At 50.7% G+C, this 21,895-nt stretch overlaps 1 long non-coding RNA gene across 17 annotated transcripts; it reads left to right on the top strand.

Moving 5' to 3' along the window:
* The first annotated feature begins 1,112 nt into the window (after nt 1-1,112).
* On the top strand, nt 1,113-21,617 carry LOC103352262 (uncharacterized). Of its 17 annotated transcripts, none has more exons than XR_016234844.1 (6): nt 1,166-1,953; nt 2,184-2,807; nt 2,933-3,039; nt 5,126-5,237; nt 20,869-21,104; nt 21,192-21,617. It is a non-coding gene; the product is annotated as an uncharacterized LOC103352262 (long non-coding RNA). The 17 variants fall into 17 exon arrangements; XR_016234846.1 differs by lacking the exons at nt 20,869-21,104; nt 21,192-21,617 and adding an exon at nt 6,486-16,243 and having other exon boundaries at nt 1,166-1,612; nt 2,184-2,357; nt 2,640-2,807; XR_016234837.1 differs by lacking the exons at nt 20,869-21,104; nt 21,192-21,617 and adding an exon at nt 6,486-16,243 and having other exon boundaries at nt 2,184-2,357; nt 2,640-2,807.
* The last annotated feature ends 278 nt before the right edge of the window (nt 21,618-21,895 follow it).

Raw genomic sequence — 21,895 nt, 5'->3', positions numbered from 1 at the left:
GTCTGCCTGGCCCCGCCGGGGGACCAAGGGCCTGCGGGCCTCCCACCATGAGGCCATCACCTGACCAAAGTTCCTTCCGTGGCATCAAGCAGAGCCGGGGAGCGGCAGGAGGAGGACCAGGAACGGGGTCTGCTGTGGCGTGCACCTCCCTGAGCTCCCGGAGTCTGTCCACGCGCCCTGGGCACTCATTTAACCCCGCTGTGAGCCCCGGACTGCACGTGGGCTTCTTCCGTGCACCTTCCGTGTACCTCTCCTCCCCGCTCCCTCCCTGGTGGCACGGCCTGGACTCCCACCCCCAGACACAGGATCACTTCCTACCACTTCTGGTAGGACCTGCACACAGGTCTGTCTGTCTTCCGGGCCTCCCCGGGGTGCGGGGTGGGGGGATGGAAACCTGTGGCTCCAACTGCGGCTGTTTGGATGGGCTCTGACTCGCCCTGACTGGGTGAGGCTAACAAACAGGAGGCTGGGAGGTGGAGGGAGGCCCCCCACTGCTCCCCCCTCCCGCTGCTCCAGGCTGTGACGTCATAGCCCCCAACTGCAGACCCCAGGGGGGGCGCGCGAGCAGCGCGGGTCGAGTCTCACCGACCCCCAGGGGGATTCCTCGCGCGCCCGGTTCTTCGCTGCAATGTTTTTTAGAGTGGTGGTCTGCGGAACCCCGGACCCGCGAGACGCTCTGGGAATGACGGGTTCCGACACAGCCAAGTTTGGGAAAAGCTCCTTTCTCCCAAACAACCCACCCTCGTCGCAGCTTCCCAGGGTTCTCCGGTGCGTTCAAAGGCTCTGAGCGACCCTGCAGTATGAAACGTGAACTGCAAAAAGGCGCCAGCCCAGCCTGAGCGCCAGGGGAGAAACCCGCCCCCCCCACAGCAGGTGCCGGGGCGGGAGGCGGGGCTCCCCGCGTCTGCGCCTGCGCGGCCTCGGGGCGCGTGCCCCCGCCCATCAGCTCCCGGACGCCCCTTCCCTCGCCTCTGGAGTGTGCAGACGCCCATTTGGCGTTTCCTAAAAAAAAGCCGAAAACCCAGGCTGAGCCCCCAAGGACAGCTGGCCAATGAGGCGGCGAGCCGGAGCATGACCGCATCAGCGAGGCCGCCCATTGGCTGCGCGGCCCTGAGGCGACGGCGGCGGTGCCTCGGGCCCCGCCCCTGCGCCGTGCGGCGGCGCATGCGCCTTTCGCAGCCTGCGCGACGGAGACGAGGACCCGAGTCGGGCGCCGGGTGCCCTTGGCCTCGGACCCGGGGGCGCTCGTCTGACGGCGGGTCTCCCGCGTGCTACCTTGTCAGAGCGGAGTCGGTGCACCCGTTGGGGGTCGAGAGTGCGGGCCCGGGTCGTGCTCGCGCCGGGGAGCCCCCGTGCCAGCCCACCTCAAGCCCTCCGTGCTGACGCCCCTAAATTATGTAACACCTGCCTCTGTCTCCAGGAATGGAGATCCCATTCCGGATATTCCCGATTCCCTTGGCTGCCAGCTGGGCGAAGGGAAGTTCACGTTCAGCCTCCGGAGAGTGTCCTTAAGTGGGTTTGGGGAGGGGGGCCCCTCCGCGTCCCCCCTCTGTCCACTGGCTGGAAAGGAGGCGGGCTCTCTGGGGCTGCAGCAGCCAGTGTGGACCATGAGGTAGCACCCCAGGGATCGTGGGCAGCAAGATGGAAATAGCCTAGATTGGGGGCAGTTTTGAGAGTACCAGCCCTAGATGCGTACCTCTGCATGTTTGGGTGTGGATGTTATATGTCTCTTCTGGGGCTGTCAGTAGGTCGTGTGTTTGGACGGGGAGGGGAGAGATTTGTCTTAAGGACTTGGCTTCTGTGAGTCTGACACCTGCAGAGCGGATGCTGCCCCTGGAGTCTGCAGCCACTGGCCCTTGAGTGGTCTCTTTCCTCCTAAGGCCGTCAGCTGACGGGGTGAGGGCCACCCACACTGTGGAGTTCTGTCTGCTGTCCTCCCAGCGACTACCGGAGGTTCGTCTCCTTCACAGCCGTATCTGCTGGGGGCTTGACCAAGAATTGGGGCCGTGGCCGATGTGGGCTCCGTGCTCCCTCCCCCCGTGCACACCCAAAGCTTCAGTACCTACGTTGAAGCTTGCACCCCAGTATTTCAGAGTGGGATCCTGTGTGGCCTTGAAAGAGGTGCTTGAGTTAAAATGAGGCTGTGAGGATGACCCCTGACCCCACCTGATGATGTCCTTTAGGAGCAGTAGCTGAGGACACACAGAGGCTCAGCGGGAGAGCCACCCACAGCAGAAACAGCGGGAGAGGCCCCAAGCGGCCAAGGACAGCGGCCTTGGAGACAGCCCGGCCGGCGTCGTGGTCCCTGACTTCCAGCCTCCGGAACTGACAAAGAGCAAGTTCTGTTAAGTCACCCAGTCCGTGGCATTTTAAAAAAGATTTATGTCTTTATTTGAAAGGCAGCGTTACACAGGGAGAAAAAGAGAGATGGGGCGGGGGTGGGGTGGAGAGAGAGAGGTGGGGTGGAGGTGGGGAGGGGAGAGAGAGAGAGAGAGAGAAAACCGTCTGCTTGCTGATTCACGCCCCAATGGTCCCCGATGTTGGACCCTGCCAAAGCCAAGATCCAGGAACTCAGTGTGGGGCTCCCGTGTGGGTGGCAGAGGCGGAAGCCCTCAGACCATCGTCCCTTGTTTTCCCAGCTCATTACAGGGAGCTGGATCAGAAGTGGAGCTGCTGAGACTCATGGGACGCTGGTGTTGCAAGCGGTGGTTCGACCCACTGCACCACCGCGTGGGCCCAGCCGGTGGTATTTTGACAGAAGCCCTAGGAAGCAAGGACACATGATGCAGCCAAGTTGACACATAGAGGTAGCACTGCCGTGGTGCTTCCGTAGCCAGAGCGCATGGAATGGGGAGGCGGGCACAACTCATTCGCCTTCGGGGAGCTGGTGGGCGAGGACACAGCTCCCAACAGTCCTTCTGTTTCGGGGCAGCCTGAGGTCCGTCTTCCTGTGTGGCAGCCACGGGCAGCTTCCAGGAGGCCGTTTCTTGTGTGGACGTCTGTCTCTGTGTCTGGCCAGCAGTTGGGTTTCTAGGGACGGTGAGTCTTCCCGCCATCCTCGCACATCTCAGACCTAAATTCCCCAGCATGCACCGGCACCCAGAGTTGTCGTCTTTGTGATTCTCATCAGAGCAAGGCAGACCTCAGGGAGGACACGGGTACTATTGGAGACCCCCGTACCGGGAAGAAGACCCAGTGGCTGTGCGTAGCAGACATGACATGTTCTCTCCTGGCCTGGGGTCTTCTCATGGACTTATTTTATAAATTCAGAATTTTTTCATCTGTCCCTCAAATATCCAAGACTAGCCTGAAAGCACACAGTGATCCGTCGCTAGGTTGCACAGAGGGGGAGAAAGAGAGAGAGAGAGAGAGATTCCATGTGCTGGTTCATTCCCCAAGGGGCTGGGCCAGGCTGAAGCCAGGAAGCTAAAACTCCATCCAGGTCTCCCATGTGGGTGCAGGGGTCTAAGCCCTTGGGCCGTTGTCTGCTGCTTTCCCAGGCACATTAGCAGGGAGCTGGATCAGAAGTGGAGCAGCTGGGACATAAGATGCCAGGATTGTAGGCAGCAGCTTAACCCACTGCCCTGCAGTGCTGACCCCAACACTGAAGATTCGCATGACGATTGCCAGCATCCACAGTAGCTCCTGCGCATTGCTCTATTTGGCTTGTAAGATTCATCACATCACCAACACCACTCTGTCCCTTATGACTGGGGGCAAAGCACTTTGCGTGCATTGCCAGTGGTGCTTTGTCCAGCCGTCCCGTAGGCAGTACTGTTACATCTCCCTTTTTTACAGCTAAGGGAGGTGAAGGACTTGCCAGCATCATCCAGCCCACAGTGGTGGCAGGACCAGACGCGTACCCAAGCTATCTGCACAAAGCTGGCACCCTGACCTGTGCCCCATGATGTCTTTTTCGGGGGCTGCAACCCCCTGGCGGGGGGACCCACCTTGTGTTTGCTGCATCGGGTGTGAGCTGGGCCTCCCCAAGGCTCCTCTGGCCTGGGCTTCCGTGTGTGGGTACCGGGAGGAAGGGGGGGAGGCCAGCTGTGCGGCTGCCTGGCTGGGAGGCGGGCTGTGTATTGATTGACTGAAATTGGATTTGTTGACACAAACTGCCAGCGTTTCGCAGTGATGAAAGGATTGCCCACCGGCCTTCTACAAGCAGATTTCCCCGAGGGCCGCAGAGCTGCTGGTGTCGTTCTTTTGTGGCGAGAAGAAAGCAATTAGGAGAGCGGGCGAGGTTATTAGGTGGGATAGCTCCCCTCAGCCCCTGCGCGCGCCGCGTGCTGCGTGGCGCGGGACTCCGGGCTCCCAGTCCTACATGCTGGGGGTTCTGTTTGCACCTCTGCCTCTGCGTAAAGCCGACCAGGGGACAAACACAGCTCGTGTGTGCTGACTCCAAGGCATATGGAGAGCGCACACACGGATTTGGGTCACCGAAAGAAACCAGCAGGTGGAACCAGCTTTAGCAGACTTTAAAAATAACAACATTACAGGAGTCTAAATGCTAATCCATGAATGCACACGATATACTCCTCTCTCTGTCTCTGTCTCTCTTCTCTGTCTCTCTGTCTCTCTGACTCTCTCTCTCTCTCTTCCATCCTTTTCACGGAAAAAATATTTAGACTTGGGCCAGCGTTGTGGGTAAAGCTGCTGCCTGCCATGCTGCCATCCCACATGGGTGCTGGTTCATGTCACTGCTGCTCCACTTCTGATCCAGCTCCCTGCTAATGGCCTGAGAAAGGCAGTGGAGGGTGACCCACACGTTGTGGGCCCCTGCACCCACATGGGAGACCCAGATGAAGCTCCTGGCTCCTAGCTTCAACCTCGCCCAGCCCTGGCTGTTGCAGCCATTCGGGAGTGAACCAGCGGATGGAAGATATTTCTTGCTGTCTCTCTCTCTCTCTCTCTCTCTCTCTTTCTAACTCTGCCTTTCAAAATAAATAAATAAATCTTTTAAAATAATTCAAAAATTCACACTGGTATGGTTTACAAGGTGTATTTCATGATATGACCAGCTGTGGCCAGCTGCAGGTGGCAGGGAGCGAGGAGGAAAGGAGGGTGGGTTCTGCTGGGATGCGTTGCTTCAGCAACTTTTCACTAAAATTTGGAATCTATGCAGGACCAGGCACGCTGATATGGAATGCAGGCATCCCAAGAGGGGATTCAACCGCCGTGCCAAAACACCCACCCTGACACCTGTATCTTGACAGGAGGTCCCTGCTACCTGTGAGGTGAGGAGGATATGAAGCAGGAGTGGGTGGGATAATGTTAAAATCAAGGTGTGCATTTAATTTATTGTGTCCCTACATGCATGCATCCAGCAAATATTTCCCAAGGGTTGGGGTTTAGGGCTTACTGAGGGCACTGTGTAGAGAGAGGACAAGGAAGACGAAGCCTACACCCCGAGGAGCTTAAATTCTAGATGGTAGATGTCAGATCCAGCTTGGATCCTGGCTCTGCCTCTTCCCACCTTCCTGTTCTTCCTCACCTGTGTGATGGATGGAAGATGCCACAGACCCTCTTGATGTTCTTCCTGCTCACCCTCTCTGGATGTGGGCCAGCCCCACGCCTACCCCAATCAGTGGAGCCCAGAGGAAACCATGCACCTCCAGGCCCAGGCCTAGACCCCAGGAAAATGGCAGCGTCTGGAGTCGCGGGCTACTGTGTAAGGAGTTCTCCCATTCTGAAGCCACCGTGTCCCGAGGGAGCCCATTGGTGAAGAAGCTGGCTGGGGAGAGAGTCGTCAGGACATCCCCCAACCATTCAGGACTTTTCGACTGGGGTTCCAGACACACCATGGAGCAAAGCAAGCTGTTTCCACTGCCCTGTCCGTATTCCCCACCCACAAAATGTTGAGAAAGTATCAGGGTAATATTTTTTTAACAAAGAGTGATAGAGACAGGGAGAGTCAGAGAGAGAGAGAGAGCGAGAGAGAGAGAGAGAGAGAGAGAGAGAGCACACTAGCTTTTCCATCCAACAATTCACTCCCTCAAATGGCTGCAACAGGCAGGTCTGGCCTGGGCCAAAGCCAAGAGTCAGGAATTCCACCCTAGTCTCCCACATGGGTGCAGGGGTCCAAGTGCTGCTTTCCCAGGCACATTAGCAGAAGGCTGGATCTGAAGCAGAGTAAGTGGGCTACCAACCAGCACTCTGATCTGGAGTGCCAGCATGATAAATGGCAGCTTAACCCGCCATGCCACAACACCGGCCTTTAGGATAATAAATCGCCGTTTTCAGCTAGTAGGTTTTGTAGTAGCTTTTCAGCACTAGAAAATGGAACAACATGTAAATGGGATAATAATTCACATCTGATTTGATTGTTGGAAGCTGCTTTGTGGTTTCTGGTCCCAGACAAGTACTAAGTCAATATTCCCCTTCTTTCCCTTTGGATGGCTTATTATGAAGTCGAAACCTGGCCCTGTCTTGACTCAGCCTGTCGGAGTGCTGTAGACTAAGTCCTGTTCTTTTCTGGTCTTTAGATGTATGGAAATGACTCTTGAGGTTTTGGACGATCATACCATGCTGCATTTGCTGGTCCTTCCTCCCAGAAGCTGCTTGACTTTAAGATTCCCCTTGGGCTGTGTTGTCCTAGAAGGACCACGGCAGGTGCACCACGGGCAGTGATGGTCATTCTTCCCACTGTCTGGACACCACGCCCCAATGACTGTTGGCAGATGAGGCCGACGCTGCAGGCTTCTAGAATTCAATTCTTTTCATGACTCCATGTGCTTGCAGTCATTCTCAGCGTGATGATATCACACATTTGACCCACTGTACTCTTCCTCTTCTTCTCCAAATCGCTTATGAAAATGTCGGATAGGGCTGTGGTAAAGGTATGCCCAATGGAGCTCTCTCTCTACGTTGACATTTGCGCATTGATAGGCCCTGCTGGGTATGTTTGTTCAACCAGTCGCCTGTGAATCACCCAACACTTCTGTCATCAGCCTACATTTTGCCCATCTGTTTGTGGGAATATTCAGTTTAGCTCTTTAGCATATATTACCTACTTTTGTTCTGTCACAGTAGCTGGTGTTGTTTGCCTGTGTTGGGTATCGTTGCAGGCAGGGGCCACATCCTGCTTTTCTGCTCTTGACCTCTACGTTGATCATGTGAGAAGCATTCAGTGGGCTCTTGATGAGCTCTTTCAGCCATGCCGCTCAATCAATAGGCCTGTTTTCTTATTTATGCCTTTTCTGACCCTATGGCATATTTTTGTTCATAATTAATTAATATGTAGGGTGTGTGGGAAAAATCTAATCGGATTTAAATTCTTGCTTAAATGCATCAACTACATTTAACCTAGGTTGAATCCCTAACAGTTGGATGATAGAAAATACAAGGAAGGGAAGATGCTAGGAGCGGTTTGCCTTAGCCTCCTGGGGAGCTGCTCTTCCAAGATGTCAGAGAAGATGCCACTGCGAAGGTGTGGGGCAGGCATTTGGCCTGGTAGTCAAGATATCAGTTAAGATGCCCACGTCTGGGGCAGGCATCGTGGCGCAGCAGGTGAAGCCACCTCCTGTGATGCCGACATCCCCCATGGGCACTGGTTCAAGTCCCGGCTGCTCCACTTCCAATCCAACAAAGTATTAGCAAACAGAATCCAACACTACATCAGAAAGGTCATACATCATGATCAAATGGGACTTATCCCAGGGATGCAGCATTTGCAAATCAGTAAACAGTGAGTCCCATCAGCAGGATGAAGAACAAAACCCTGTGCTTGTCTCCTTAGATGGAGAGAAAGAACATCACAAGATTCAACATCGCTTCATGACAAAAACTCTCGGCAAATGAGGTACAGAAGGAACACACCTCCAAATTATAAAGGTTATATACGACAAACCCACAGCCAATATCACGCTGCATTGGGAGAAATGGAAAATATTTCCCCTTAGATTCGGGAAAAAAGAATGTCCACATCACCACTCTTATTCATTGTAGTGTTGGCAGTGTTAGCAAGAGTGATCTGAGAAGACAAATAAGAGACGTCGGAATTGGAAAGGAGGAGGGAAAAAGACCCACATTTGCAGATTGCGTGAAGCTGCACATGAAAAAACCTGCACACGTCGCCAAAACGTTGTTAGAACTGAAAAACTATTCATAAAGTCACAGGGCGCAAAATCAACATACAAAAAATGGCATTTTTATACGTCAATAATGATCTTTCTGGAAGAGAATTAAGAAATCAATTTCATTCACAATCATTAGAAGAAATTAAATTTTAGTAATAGATTTAACCAAAGAACTGAAAAATTTCAATAAAATTATAAAATACTGATGAAAGAAGTCATGGAAGATTTGAAAAATGAAAATATATTTCAAATAAATAAATCCTTGTTCATGGATTGGAAAAATTAATTTTGTTAAAATGTCTATGCTGCCTCAAGCAAACTACAGATTTCATGCAATACCCATCAAAATTCCAGTGATATCTTTTATATAATTAGCAAAACACTTGTAAAAATTCATACAGAACCAGAAAAGACACAGAATAGCCAAAGCTATCCTGAGCAAAAGAAAAAAAAAATTGGGACCGGCGCTGTGATGTAGCAGGTAAAGCCGCTGCCTGCAGGCCCAGTATCCCGTGTGGATGCTGGTTCAAGTCCTGGCTGCACCACTTCCAATCCAGCTCTCTGCTATGGCCTGGGAAAGCAGTGGAAGATGCCCAAGTGCTTGGGCCCCTGCACCCGCGTGGGGGACCCAGAGGAAGCTTCTGGCTTCTGGCTTCGGATTGGCTCAGCTCTGGTTGTTGCAACCATCTGGGGAGTGAACCAGCGAATGAAAGACCTCTTTCCCCCCCACCCCCTGCCTCTCTGCAGCTCTGCCTTTCAAATAAATAAATAAATAAAATCTTTTATAAAAGAAAAGAAAATAAATCAAGATGCAAGCATCATAATACCTGATTTCAAGCATACTGCAAAGCTATCATAATCAAAACAGCATGGTACTGACATAAAAAGATTACCTCACACTATATACAAAAGTAAACTCAACATGGAGCCTACACGTGATACCTGAAACCATGAATTGCTGGAAGAAAACATAGGGAAAACACTTCAGGACATTAGTACAGGTGATGATTTTTTGGATGAGACCCCAAAAGTTCAGGCAACAAGAGCAAAACTAGACAAATGGGATTATATCAATCTCAGAAACTTCCTCACAGAAAGGAAGCATTCCACAGAGTGAAGAGACATCCTACAGGACTCTAGAAAATATTTGCAGACCGCTTACCCAGCAAAAAATTAATATCCAGCATATACCAGGAACTCCTAAAACTCAACAACAGGAAGCAACCAATCCACTTAATAAATAGGTGAGGGGCCAGCGTTGTGCCACAGCAGGGTAAGCCTCCACCTGTGGGGCAGGCGTCCCATACGGGCACCAGTTTGAGACATGCTGCTCCACTTCCCATCTAGCTTTCTGCTAATGCGCCTGGGAAAGCAGCAGCAGATGGCCCAAGTCTTTGGGTCCCTGCCACCCACATGGGAGACCCGGAAGAAGCTCCTGGCTCCTGGCTTCAACCTGACCTACCCGTAGCTCTTACAGCCATTTGGGGAATAAACCAGCAGATGGAAGATCTTTCTCTCCTTCAGTCTGTCCTCTCTCTGTAAATATGCCTTTCAAATAAATATAAAACAAATCTTTTTTTAAAAAATAGGCAAATGACCTGAATAGTTTTCAAAAGAAGAAATACAAATGTCCAACAGATGTATGGAAAAATGCCGAGCCATCAGGAATGTAAATCCAAACCACAAAGTGATATCACTTCACCCCTGTTAGAATGGCTCTGGTCAAAAAGGTAGAAACTAACAAATACTGCAAGGAGGGGAGAAAGGGAAACTCATATTCATGGCTGGTGTGTAAATTAGTGCAACCACTAGGGAAAACAGTATGGCGGTTCCTTAAAAAAAAAAAAAAAAAAAACAAACAAAAAAAAAAAAAAACTGGAAAATGTCCCTGGCTGGATTCTGTCCTGTGCCGCTGTTCTTTGCAGCAGCGGGCGTCTACCCCAGCTGCCTTCACGCCCACCTATGTGTGTCCCACCACCCCATGGAGGGTTCAGTGGAGCTGCCCCAGGCTTCAGAGCTCTTCTCAGTGGTGAGCTAAAGGTCAGGAGACCATCACTTTAAAGTGGACAAAGACAAAGGTGAGAACCAATCATCTTTTTTTTTTCTTTTGACAGGCAGAGTTAGACAGAGAGAGACAGAGAGAAAGGTCTTCCTTCCATTGGTTCACCCTCCAAATGGCTGCTACTACCGGCGCTGCGCTGATCCGAAGCCAGGAGCCAGGTGCTTCTCCTGGTCTCCCATGCGGGTGCAGGGCCCAAGCACTTGGGCCATCCTCCACTGCACTCCCTGGCCACAGCAGAGAGCTGGCCTGGAAGAGGGGCAACCGGGACAGAATCCGGCGCCCCGACCAGGACTAGAACCTGGGGTGCCGGCGCCGCAGGCGGAGCAGTCAGTTAAGGCGCTGGTGCAGAGGCAGTGAGTCGTGCAATTATGGGAACGTTGGCCACTCTGAGATGTCCAGACAGCCTGCTGTTTCCCTTGAGAGCCCTGGAATGCCACCACCCGTGGACTCAAGGTTAACGCGTGGCTCAGGACCTGTGCAGGTTGGTGGACCGCACTTAGCCTCTGTGGGGGAAGGTGCAGAGTCAGAAGATGAAGAGGAGGAGATGTGAACCTATTCAGCGTATCTGGAAAGCGATCTGCCCCTGGAGCTGGCAGCAGGGAACCATGGGAAACAGTGAAGCTTGCAGCTGAGGAAGATGATGACGATGATGATGATGATGATGACGACGACAGTGTTGGTTCTGATGATGAAGAAACTAAGAAAAACCTCCCGGGAAGAATTCTCTATGAGACACCCTAATCAGGACTGCACAGAACTCAAGCAGAATGGGAAAGACTCAACACCAGCAACACCAAGTTCAAAAGACCCAAAATCCTCAAGAAACAGGAAAAAACTCCTAGAACACTGAAAGGACCTCGTTCTGTAGAAGACTTAGAGCAACAATGCAAGTAAATGTAGGAAAAGGTGACTCTCTTCCCAAAGTGGAAACCAAATCCATGTTCTATGAGGAGGCTAGTCAAGCTCTCTGGCAGTGGGGGAAGACTGTTTAAGAAAGCAGTTTAAACAGCTTGTTAATTTTTTTCATTTTATTTCATTTCTATAACAGTTGATATCTGGCTTTCCTTTTTATAATGCAGAGTGAGAACTTCCCCTACCATGTTTGGTAAATGTTGTCCAGGTTCCTTTGCCAAGAACGTGTTGTCCAAGATGCTTGTTCAGTTTTTAAAGATGGCACGCTACCCTTTGCTCGGTTTTAAGTATGTATGGGATGATATGAAAAGACACAGTAGTAGCAGGGATCAGACATGGAAATGGCGGGGAGGCAAAAATATACGTGTGAAATAAACTCAGGATTTTAATAAAGTAGAATTGCTACTCTTTCTAAAGAAGAAACTAGAAATAGAACTGTCATACATACGATCCAGCAGTCCATTACCAGCTATCTATCCAAAAGACAGAAAATCATGAAATCATTGTGTCAAAGAGATGTCTGCTATACTGTGTGTATTGCCGCACCGTTCACAACAGCCAAGATTTGGAGCCAGCCAAGATGTCCATCATCAGGTGAATGTGGTACACGGGCAGAATGGAATGTTCTTCAGTCGTGGACGGTTGAAGCCCGTCGTTTGCACAAACCGAGTGGAACTGGAAGGCGTCATGTTGAGTGAAAGAAGCCAGACACAGAAAGACAAATACTGCATGTTTTCCCTCATATGCGGAAGCTTAAGAAACTCCAAATGAACAGAGTGGCGATTGTAGGGGGCTGGGAGGTGTGGGGAGGAATAGGAGGAATTTGGATATTGGGCACCAAATCCGAGTTAGGTGGAAGGCGTGAGCTCCTGGTGTTACACAGCATGGTTGGGGGACTGTTGGCTCGCAATAGCTCAGTATGAATTTTGTGAACAAGTAGAAGTCGGCAGCACCAAGCCTCCAGTCATACGGTCACGTCACAGGAAGGGCAATGTTGATTATCCTGATTTGCTCAGTACACATTGTATACCTGTATTGAAGTGCCACACTGTGGCCCATAAATACATGCAATTATTAATGGAAAATTAGAAAAATTTTATGGGGAATGGAATTCCAACTTTCAAAAAAGGGATTTTTCCATTTAGACAAGATGTTCAAACCGGGGAGACATTGTGCTACGTGAAATAAGCCCGGGGCCAGCGCTGTGGTGTAGCGGGTTAAGCTGCTGCCTATGACGCCAGCAGCCTGTGTGGGCGCCGTGCAAGACTCAGGTGCTCCACCTGATCCAGTTCCCTGATAAGGTGCCTGAGAAAGCAGTGGAAGATGGCCCAAGTGCTCGGGCCCCTGCACCAACACAGGAGACCCAGAAGATGTTCCAGGCTCTTGGCTTCAACCTGGCACAGCCTTGGCCATTGCGACCATTTGGGGAGTGAACCAGCAGCTAGAAGATCTCTTTCTCTCTGTCTCCCCTCTTCTTTCTGCAACTCTGCCTTTCAAATAAATACAAAAATAAATCCTTGGGAAAAAAGAGATCAACCCAACACAGAAGCACAAATACTGCATTGTCCCACTTACGTGAGGTACCTGAAATAGTTAAACTCATAGAAGAGGAGATAGAACAGAGGTTACTCCTGGCTGTAGCAAGGGGAAGATGGAGAGATGTCCAATTCATATAAAGTTTTAGTGATGCAAGATTATTTTTTTGTGGGGATCTTCTGTATAACATAAAGCCTGTATCAACAATACTGTATTATGCACGTAAAAATTTGCTAGGACTGTAGACATCATGCTAAGTGTTCTCACTACAAATAAAATGAAAGGAAACTTCTAGAAGTGATGCATAAGCCCCTTTGATACTGTGATCATGATTTCATGTGTCCAGACTCATCAGACTGTATATATTAAACACGAGAACTTTCAGTTATTCCACAATAAAATTGCTTTTTTTTTTTAAAAAAAAAAAAAAGGGGGGGGAAATAATCAGATCAGGAAAAGTTGGTGGGTCGTAGGAACTTAGAAGAAAATTTTCAACCTACTATTTAGCCACTGAGGGTAGGATCAGCCAATGAGGACTTATTAAGAGCAAATGAAGATATCATTATAGTGGTTATAAATGTGTTTATTTTGCTCTATTACTGCTTACATTATGTATGACTAATAAGTGAGTTTTTAAGTTTGGCTTTTGTCTAATCAAATCAATATTTACTGAGGCAGTATTAGGTAGTGACTGAGACTCTGCAGTGGCTAAGCTATATTCAGATCTCTTCTTGCTCATCAACTTGGGTGCATTATCTAACATCTTTAGTTGCATCCTATGGCATCTGCAGATTTCACGGGGTTTGCTGGAAGAATTCAATTAGATAAGACATGTAGGATGTTTAGAATAGTGCCTGGCATGTGGGCATTGCTAGTTAAATGACAGCTATTATTGTTTTTTTAATACTTAAAAAATAGTGTCTTGGGGATGTAAGTATTCAAAATCTGAACTGCTCATTCTTATATTGAAATAGCTACTGTGTAACTTTAAGAAATACACGCTGATACAAATACATTGATAAAGAAGTCATTAGGAAGAAAACAAACTTAGGATACTCTCAGGACAGTCCCCAAACCTTCAAATAACAAAATCAAAGTTACAGAAAGAGTAATGACTCCTGATCTGAGGAGATGCGTTATTTATGCCAATAATATTCTCAAGTGTTAAAGTATCACCACGGGTAGAAGTTAAGTAAATGGAAGGTTGATTTCCTTCCTCCCTCACTCACCAACTCCCGAGATTTCAGTGGTCTTAGGTGGGAGTTCAGAAGCCAACATCCTTACTGGGCACTGAAGATGCGTTGCAGCCCTGGTCTCTCCCTCCCACCTTCCTCCGGCTTTGCCTCTGCTGTTCCCCCCTGCCTTCCCTTCTTACGTTCCTCCCCCCACTCTCCTCCTTATATCCATCCATCCATCCATCCATCCTTCCATCCGTTCATCCATCTGTCCACCTGCAGTGCCTATCACTTGAGTCCCCTTCCTATTTCTGCTGAATCTGGAAGCCAAAAAGATCAGATATTTGCCGACCCCAAATCCTGGCAGCAAAGAGGTGGAACTCTGGCATAACCATGGCCACTGTGTGCTCCCACTAGAGACCTGGAATGCAGAGTAGGGAGGTGAGGGGGCAGGGTCAGTGGGGTCTGCAGTAGTGCAGGTGCCCCAACTGCCCATTGCTGGACACAGGCTTCCCAAGCCTCCCCAGTAGTGCTGGGTTCTCAGACCTGGCTCTCCAGGTTTTACCCTGCACCGGACCCACGAGTTACGTCACAGCCCCTAAGATTCTTCTTTCCGAGGTCTCCCCTAGGTCGATGCTGTGGTCTACAGCCAAGAATCCTGAGCATGGTGCCTGTGGCCACATGGAAGATGAGGTGCTGCCTGCGGCGTGTTCTGAAGACGACTCACCCAGTTATTTTGCAGTCAGCCGCTCAGTTTGACCGTTAATCACGACAGTGATGTCACTGTGGTGGCCATATGTACTCTCTCGATCTGAGGCCCTCCTCGACCTTGTAATATTATTAAATATGAGAGAGAACCCACTTGCTGCATAATCTCAAGTCAGCTCTTAGTCTCTGATTTTTAAAACAAAGTCCGTGATATCCCAGCTGTACTTTCGGTCATTCTTATAAAAATAAAGGTGGCCCAGGGAAGCCTGCATCCACTCGCCAGAAAGACAGTGAGCAGCTCGGGTAGGCAGCCGACCCAGTGCTCAGCAGGGCCGTTCTTAGTTTATTTCCATAACCAGGAAAGAACACACTGTATCTAAAACAATTCTTTACAATAAATAGAACGATGCATTTGTTTTTGTTGTAGGCTTCATCACCATTATTTGTGACATGCGAATATCATGTGGCCCCTTGGTTAATCACCCCCTTTTCTCTTCATTCGTTCTTCAAATCACTTAATTCCATCATCAACTTGGAAACTGGGCATGTGGGATTTTTAAAAAGATTTTATTTATTTATTTGAGAGGTAGAGTTAGAGAAAGAGAGAGGAGAGACAGAGAGAAAAGTCTTCCATCCACTGGTTCGCTCCCCAAATGGCCACATCAGAGCTGCATTGATCTGAAGCCAGGAGCTTCTTTCAGGTCTCCCACGCCTGTGCAGTGGCCCAAGAAGTTGGCCCATCTTCCACTGCTTTCCCAGGCCAGAGCTGGATCGGAAGAGGAGCAGCTGGGACATGAACTGGAGCCCATGTGGGATCGGCAGTGCCACAGGCAGAAGCTTAGCCTGCTATGCCACGGTGCTGACCCCCGGATGAAGATACCTTCACTGACATCTTGTCCGCTAAGCCAAATGCCTGTCCCTTCTGTATTCTTAAGTTGCTTCAGATGACTTACCCTGAAATCTTACCTACAGAAGACCATTAGGACTCTCAGGAAAACCTGTTGAATGCTGTCTTCCTTCTCAGTGCTGCAGGGGTGGTCACATCACGGTCTGCCTGGAGTCCTGCGTAATCTCCTTCTTGGGGTCACTGTTTCCATCCGTTGTTCCTGTAGGCACGCACACTCCAATTCATGGCTTTTGCTCTTAGCGATGAGAACACCGAGAAGCAGTTGTCCAGCCAAGAGGGCTGACCTTTCAGACGGCGGAGGAACCCCAGGAACCACGGGTCTGGTCCCGAGGTCCCTGCTTTGATCTGGGCTTGCTGCCGCCTCCTCTGTGGCGTGCTCTGCCCCACCTGTTTTAGCTTCCGAAGAAGCAGCACTAGAAGAGTGAACGGCACAGCCAGAGCCAGGAAGCCTAATTGCTGACTTGGGCAGATAGAAAAGGGGCTCTAAAAGGAGCATCTTAATCTTTGAGAGTCATCAATAATGTGACTATTTTCCCATGTTTTATGCAAATGTGATTTTTTGGTGGTAAACAGTAAGATCATATATGTATATATAATCCAAAATTGTATGCAATTAGCATTTGAAAGATTGTAATTATAGCCTGGCTAGGGCTTTTCTGTAGGTGCTAAAATGGATTTCTTGGCTGAATTATTTTGCAGTAGACTTAAACCACTAATTGTACACCTAAATGAAATTGAGTGTGAACAAATCGAATAACTTTTATTTTACCTTGGATAATAATTTATTGATGCAAATAAATCTGCTTAATTAAATCTGGCACAGCTAGGCCTGTGGAGGCCCCACATAAAGGCATTCTGTCACCCAGCTTTAGCCGTTATTTTAATTTTAGAATAATGTTCCCCCATTCTTAGAGAGAATTGTGTATCTATTAAGGCCTGTGGGAGCAGTGAGTTGTGGGTTCAGGATAGATCTCTTTAAAAGAAGTGATACTCATTTAGAATGTAACTGAATACATCCAGAATGGAAACGTGCCTTACCTTCCCTGGAAATGGCCTCTTAGTTCAGAAATTCCCAAGTCCTTCACAAACGTAGAAAGAGGGTGGAAACCGGGGCACACTTTATCCTGATCAATGATACCTCTTAGGCACCTAATCAAAGATAAGCCACTTAAACAAACATGAGTTTCCCAACACTTTCGCACAAAGCTATCAGGAACTGGTGGCTTGAAACAACAGAAGTACACTGTTGCACAAAATCGAGGTGTCAGCAGGGTCACGCTCCCTCTGAAACGCGCCTGGGGATCCTTGCTTGCTTCTTGAAGCTTCTGGCGGTTGGCTGATGGAGAGGGAGAGAGACCTCCTATGTGCTGGTTCACTGCCCAAATGGCCGCAACAGATGGGTCCGGGCCAGGCCAAAGCTGGGAGTCTAGAATTCCATCCGGGTCTCCCACGTGGGCACGGGGGCCCAAGCACTTGGGTCATCTTCCACTGCTTTCCCAGGTGCAGTAGCAGAGAGCTGGATTGGAAGTGGAGCAGCTGGGACTCGCATCAGTGCTCTGATATGGGGTGGCAGTGTTGTAGGTGGTGGCTTTACCTGTTGCACCACAACGCTGTGCCCAGGAGGCGGGAGCTTTATCCACAGGCTCCTATCCTGCTGCTGGAGGGTTGGCCCTTGCGTGACAATGGCCTTGCACTTCTGGGCTGTGTTTAGCACAGGCCAAATCCACTCACTGGTCTCCTGAGAAGCCCAGATGCAAACGGCAGAGTCAGCTTGAGTGTGTGTTTGTGCAGAACCATCCGTGGCAGCTGCAGCTGAAATGAGAGGCGGTCAGGGGGCTGTAGGGGGGCGTCAGAGCATCTCCCGCAGCCCGCCCGTCACACTGCTCAGATGTGCTGTGGCCCCACACGCAGCAGGCTCGTGAGGAAGCCTCCAAGGGGGTGGCAGGCTCCGGCTCCTCAGAGCACGTGTCCCCAGCAGGATACGGCTGGCTCTCATCTCCCCTTTCCATCATCCATCCTAGATGTCCCTACTCTTAGTGACGTCCGAGCTGATTTGGGCTTGGTGAGAGGCTCGACCCTGTGGTAGCTGCTGTTGTTGGTCCCTGGCTGTGCAGTTGCCCCAGTATTACTGAATCTCCAGTGAAAAGCCTGTGTCACACATCGCTCCATCCCACCCCTCACTCTGTGGCAGCAACTCGAGCTCCCCAGGATAATCCAGGGTCACCGTTCCTGCCCACGTATGAACTCCTCCTTTGGCCTGCTGGTCTGTGAGTGTGAGTCCGCAGTGACCTGAGGGCAGGCAGAGCTTTAGGCTTTGTGGAGGCATCACTGTGCTCTCCCGTGGGAGCCAACCTTCCTTCCCAAGGAGCTGTGCTGTCCACCGTCCCAGGGAGAGAAGTCCAGATTCCCCAAGTGGCTGACTCGGGGTGCAGGTGGGAAGAGTTAACACGATTCTACCTCTTGGTTCTCAGACTTATGTATTCTAGCCATCAGGGACACAGCTTCATACAATGGTCCACGGTTCAAGACTTACCCTGTCTCTTGGAGGATGGTGCCCCTGCCTCATGGGCTGTTTGTCCCCCAGATGGCTTAGCTGAGCCTTGAAGAGGCCAGTCCAACACCCATGAGAACTCTCCCAGGAGATGTGGCAGGCGGCATGAGAGCTGACCCCAGGGCCCTGCACTCCCTGTCCCGCCTCCCTCGCTCCTTGCATCCTGCAGGGTCCCACTTGGCACAGCGGGCACAGTGCTCATCTGGGTGGTATTCGTAGAGGCCCTGCACCAGAGAAGGAGACGCAGACAGCTTCAGAAGAGAGGTCAGTTCAGGCAGGGAGGGATGCATCTTTCCCCTCCACGTGGATGTGGTCTGATGGGATAAATGATGGGTCTCCCAGGGGAAGGTGCTGTATAAAGGGGTCAGTACTGGAATCTGCTGCTGATAGGCAAGGTTTTTGGGAGCAGGGCCAGCCAGGTGGCTCTTCCCTGGAGAAAGGCACCAGGGCCGAGAAGTCCCGGTATAATTGCCGATCCTGCCGCCATGGCCATGCCACTGAAGGGCTCACCGTCCAAGCACTGGGTGGGCTGGGGACACAGGATGACCGCCATTCATCAGCCAAATCCTCCTGGGAGCACCTCTTCCACCCTGAATCCTCCCTAGTGACAATGACATGATACGAACAATGTGTGGCAGCGTCCGATGGGCCACCCACAGCCTCTTCCCAGACATCCTTGATCTTCTAACCCTGCGAGAGGCGTCAGGACAAGAGAGGTAGGTGACACGGAGACCTAGGCTACCTTTGCTCAGAACTGATCCTCAAGAACTCCGTCCCCGTGTGCCTGCCCTGTTTGGCGGATCTGACCATGGCCAGCTCATGCTGAGTAGCGCCAGTCCCATCATCGCTTGATACCTCGTTTTCAGGCGCTTGATCTCTACTGCCCCATTAGTGCATGGGCAGCTGGGTTTGAATGGTGAGTACAATCAACAGTCCCCTGAATGGAGTGGACATGGCCTTTCTCCAGGACCTCATATATGCTGCATTGCAGATCTGCTGGGGTTTGTCAAAGGTTCCCTGTGCATCCTTTTCTGTCGTGGACACCCCCAGCACTATTGGACCTGCTGAATTAAATGACCTCAGCAGCGGGGTAGGTTTTACTGAAGTCTGGAATTTCTTTAGAGTTTTCCTATGCTCCGGGCTTCACTCAAAACCTGGTAGACTAATCAGCCCCCAAAACTGGATCAGAGAAATAATTGCAAATGCAATATAGCTTCCCTCCAAAAATCAAAAGTAGCTTACCAATGTACCTGTTTCAAATAATTTTTAAAAATTTACTGACACATTAAAATTGTACATATTCATGGAATACCATGTGATGTTTTGATACTGGATCTATGGGGTAATGTCCAATCAGGCCAAGTGTAGTTATCTCTTTAAACATTTATCATTTATTTATGGTGAGTCCGTTTAAAATCTTTTCTTGTAGCTTTTTAAAGAAAAAAACAGACACTACATTGTGAGTACCTATTTACTCTATTATCTAGTTACCCTACTGTGCAACAGAAATCAGAATATCTTACCCCAATCTAACATGGACTTAGTATATGTTAAATATCCCTTCCCCTCACCCCCCCCCCCACATAGTATTTAGCTATAGAGATGGGGTTTGGGGTGGTTCTTTTATTTAGAGATGGGGTTTGGGGTGGTTCTCTTATTTATTTATTTATTTGCATTACAGCACATATCCCAAGTCATGGGATCAGTAATAGAGTATTCCACCGTGATATCGGGGGAGAGCAGGAGCGTTAGGACAGATGGAAGGGAAGACAATGCCTGTGTATTTAGACCCCTTCCTGTAGCTCAGAACTGCGTCTGGTCCTCTTTCCTGAGGTTTGGAAGGGGCTTGTGGCCGGATGCAGGCTGAGCTGATCTGCTGCCGTCAAGATGCCACATCCAATTGTGCAGCTGGATCCAATTAGGACGCAGCTTAGCTAGGTCTGGGGAGTCCGCGCCGCTTATGAAAGCCCACCTGGGATCCGCAGAGCCCACACGGACAGACGGAGCGGGCTCCTGGCACCAGCTTCCGCCTGGAGTGAGTACCGCTTCGCTTTGCTGACTTAGGCGGCCAGAGGCACCCTCCAGGGTTCCCACCTGCTCCTTGCTGCCTCCTTGGTTCCTAATCCGCAGGTCAGGGAGACAGTCTGGGAGCTCTACCAGCTGCCATGTCCACGCACTCCAGTCACACAGCCTGGAGGTGACGGAGCAAGCACAGCATGGGTCCTCAGCCCCTCAGAAGCATCGCCGAGCCTGTCTTGGCAAGGACTCCATCTGTTACCCAGACTCCCTCATCCCCCACGGCCTCGCGAGAAGCTGCCACGGGATCGCGGGAGTTTCTTATAATGGTGTCAGCCTGGACCCTGTATGCCCTTAATTCCGTTTTCCCGGGATGAAGCTACACAGGTCCTTCTGGGGGAGCTTTGTGGTGCTGAGACCCTCACCCACCGGGGTCTAGCCGAGGGATTATCCTTTTTCCTGTGGCACCTAACATCACCTGTCTGCTTAGCGTCTCTTAATATCCTTTCTGGGCCGGCGCCGCGGCTCACTAGGCTAATCCTCCGCCTTGCGGCGCCGGCACACCGGGTTCTAGCCCTGGTCGGGGCGCCGGATTCTGTCCCGGTTGCCCCTCTTCCAGGCCAGCTCTCTGCTGTGGGCAGGGAGTGCAGTGGAGGATGGCCCAAGTGCTTGGGTCCTGCACCCCATGGGAGACCAGGAAAAGCACCTGGCTCCTGGCTCCTGCCATCGGATCAGCGCGGTGCGCCCGCCGCAGCGTGCCAGCCGCAGCAGCCATCGAAGAGTGAACCAACGGCAAAAGGAAGACCTTTCTCTCTCTCTCTCTCTCACTGTCCACTCTGCCTGTCAAAAAAAAAAAATATCCTTTCTGGTTATGCAAATCAAGAGATACCTGTGTTGGCTTCTCATCTACATGTCCTCTGCAGGTGCTATGGTCAGCGGCCTCTGCCCCAGGTCATGTTTGCCTTGCCTCTGCCGGCTGAATGCCGCTGCCCAGCCTCCATACTCTGAACACCATCGTCCTCGTGAGCACTGGAGAGCGCCGTCCTACGGATGACAATGGAAGACACCACCCCAGAGATTCCCAGCAATAGGGGACCCCGCCCCAGTGAGCTTCTCGGTTCTCTGTGAAGGCTGTGTCCCCTGGCCGCCCAGGAACAGGGTCAGGGCCTGTGATCTGGCATAGGAAGTCCTCCTTGGGTCTTCTCAATACAATGCCAAGGCTGATAGGCCTATTTTCTTACTGTAGGTGGGCCTCACGTCCCAGCTTCAAGGATGGGCACAATGGACATCGGTCATGGGAAAGCGTTAACGAACTTTCCCAAGGCCAGCGTTGTGTCGCAGTGGGCTCAGCTGCTGCTGGTGATGGTACCGTTCTATGCCACAGCGCTGGTTCGAGTCTCAGCTGCTCCACTTGTGATCCACCTCACTGCAGATGTGCCTGGGAAAGCAGCAGAAGATGGTCCAAGTGCTTGGGCCCCTGCACCCAAGTTGGGGGCCTGGATAGCGTTCTGGTCTCCTGGATAAATTCTGACACAACCCCAACCGTTGTAGTCATTTGGGGAGTGAATCATTGGATTGAAGATTCTTTCTCTCTCTCTGTCTCTCTCTCTCTGTCTCTCATTTTCTCTCTGTCACTCAGCCTTTCAGATAAATAAAATAAATTAAAAAACAATTTTCTCCCACGCATGTTCATGTGCCACCTGCTGGCCCCACACTCCGGGGTCACCCCCACCTGGGTCTCCCTGGTTTCTGCTGGTACACGTGAGGCCTTCAACAATGTCAGTGAATAGTTTTCAACATCCGTATTTGTACTTGGACTGTGTTTCCCCTCCCTAGGGCTCTACTGAGAAGTGACCTCGTTAGTAGTTTGTGATTGATAACAAAGAAAATAAACAATTGAGAAAATGGCTGGAAATATGAAATGAACGAAGTATTGCTGTGCACTATGAA

This window comes from Oryctolagus cuniculus, chromosome 5, assembly GCF_051225735.1.
Source record: "Oryctolagus cuniculus isolate XC-2025 breed Fujian yellow rabbit chromosome 5, ASM5122573v1, whole genome shotgun sequence".
Lineage (NCBI taxonomy): Eukaryota > Metazoa > Chordata > Mammalia > Lagomorpha > Leporidae > Oryctolagus > Oryctolagus cuniculus.
The sequence above is the reverse complement of the archived record's forward strand: the minus strand, read 5'-3'. Positions and strand labels throughout refer to the sequence as shown.